This window comes from Petromyzon marinus, unplaced genomic scaffold (assembly GCF_048934315.1).
Source record: "Petromyzon marinus isolate PM22_M1 ecotype Great Lakes invasive population unplaced genomic scaffold, UKy_Petmar_22M1.pri1.0 PM_G_Scaffold_29, whole genome shotgun sequence".
Classification (NCBI taxonomy): Eukaryota; Metazoa; Chordata; class Hyperoartia; order Petromyzontiformes; family Petromyzontidae; genus Petromyzon; species Petromyzon marinus.
In genome coordinates this window covers 1,987,501-1,990,000 of record NW_027422861.1, presented here as the reverse complement: position 1 = coordinate 1,990,000, position 2,500 = coordinate 1,987,501, and positions in this window count along the sequence as shown.

Sequence of the window (2,500 nt, the reverse complement as noted above, 5' to 3'; positions counted from 1 at the left end):
GTGAAACGCTAGAAATTGGCGGGGATGTGTCTCTTGTGGCTCACGGGGCTGTTAGGGTGGCACAGAAATCCCTCGGAATGGGAAAAAACGGGTCATTTTCGTGTCGCCACATTGCATGCGAACCGCATGAAACTTCCAGAGGCATTTGCAGCAGGAATGCATGTGCACTCAAAAAATGTGATATTTTTCACGGAGAGACCCCGTGAAACGCTAGAAGTGGGCGGGGATGTCTCTCTTGTGGCTCACGGGGCTGTTAGGGTGGCACAGAAATCCCTCGGAATGGGAAAACGGGTCATTTTCGTGTCGCCACATTGCATACGAACCGCATGAAACTTCCAGAGGCATTTGCAGCAGGAATGCATGTGCACTCAAAAAAGTGAATATTTCTCACGGATAGACCCCGTGATACGCTAGAAATTGGCGGGGATGTCTCTCTTGTGGCTCACGGGGCTGTTAGGGTGGCACAGAAATCCCTCGGAATGGGAAAACGGGTCATTTTCGTGTCGCCACATTGCATGCGAACCGCATGCAACTTCCAGAGGCATTTGCAGCAGAAATGCATGTGCAGTCAAAAAAAAATTGATATTTTTCACGGATAGACCCCGTGAAACGCTAGAAATTGGCGGGGATGTGTCTCTTGTGGCTCACGGGGCTGTTCGGGTCGCACAGAAATCCCTGGGAATGGGAAAACGGGTCATTTTCGTGTTGCCACATTGCGTACGAACCGCATGAAACTTCCAGAGGCATTTGCAGCAGGAATGCATGTGCACTCAAAAACTTCTATATGTTTCACGGATAGACCCCGTGAAACGCTAGAAATTGGCGGGGATGTGTCTCTTGTGGCTCACGGGGCTGTTAGGGTGGCACAGAACTCCCTCGGAATGGGAAAAGGGGTCATTTTCGTCTTGCCACATTGCATAGGAACGCCATGAAACTTCCAGAGGCATTTGCAGCAGAAAGGCACGTGCACTCAAAAATTTTAATATTTTTCACGCATAGACCCCGTCAAACGCTAGAAGTTGGCGGGGATGTCTCTCTTGTGGCTCACGGGGCTGTTAGGGTCGCACAGAAATGCCTCGGAATGGGAAAACGGGTCATTTTTGTGTGGCCACATTGCATAGGAACGGCATGAAACTTCCAGAGGCATTTGCAGCAGGAATGCATGTGCACTCAAAAACGTCTATATTTTTCACGGATAGACCCCGTGAAACGCTATAAATTGGCGGGGATGTCTCTCTTGTGGCTCACGGGCGCTGTTAGTTAGGGTCGCACAGAAATCCCTCGGAATGGGAAAAGGGGTCATTTTCGTGTTGCCACATTGCGTACGAACGGCATGAAACTTCCAGAGGCATCTGCAGCAGAAATGCATGTGCACTCAAAAACGTCTATATTTTTCACGGATAGACCCCGTGAAACGCTAGAAATTGGCGGGGATGTGTCTCTTGTGGCTCACGGGGCTGTTAGGGTCGCACAGAAATCCCTCGGAATGGGAAAACGGGTCATTTTCGTGTTGCCACAATTGGCATACGAACGGCATGAAACTTCCAGAGGCATTTGCAGCAGAAATGCATGTGCACTCAAAAACGTGAATATTTTTTCACGGATAGACCCCGTCAAACGCTCGAATTTGGCGGGGATGTTTCTCTTGTGGGTCACGGGGCTGTTCGGCTCGCACAGAACTCCCTTGGTCCACCTGATTCGTGCATACAGGCAGCAACTAAAACTCTGTAAACCTGCTGTGAGGACATCTAAACAGTGGACCAGTGAGGCTGTGGAAGATTTGCGGGCGTGCTTAGACTGTACTGACTGGGATATGTTCACGACTGCTACCAATAGTCTGGATGAACTCACAGAGGCTGTGTACATCAGCTTCTGTGAGGACTGCTGTATCCCAACACGTACCAGGGTGAACTTTAACAACAACAAGCCCTGGTTCTCAGCAAAGCTCAAAAGGTTGAGGTTGGAGAAGGAGGAAGCGTTTAGGAGTGGGGATAGAGACAGATTCAAGGAGTCGAAGAACAGGTTTAGCAAAGCGGTGAGAGAGGCTAAACGACTGTACTCAGAGACACTAAAACACCAGTTCTCTACTAACGACGCTGCTTCTGTCTGCCAAAGGGCTCAGGCACATCACCAACTACAAACCCAGAGCGCCCCACACCACTAACGACTCCCGCCTAGCCAACGACCTGAACGAGTTCTACCGTAGATTTGAAAGACAATTGGACTGTCCTGAACCACCCCTTCCCACCCAAGAGGCCCCATCCCCCACCCATACTACAGAAACGACTCTCTCCTTTCAGGAGGGAGAAGTTAATGGGCTTTTCAAGAGGCAGAATCCACGCAAAGCAGCCGGGCCGGACTCTGTCTCTCCAGCCACCCTCAGGCACTGCGCTGACCAGCTGTCTCCGGTGTTCACCAACATCTTTAACACCTCCCTGGAGACATGCCATGTACCAGCCTGTCTCAAGTCCTCCACCATCATCGCTGTGCCCAAAAAGCT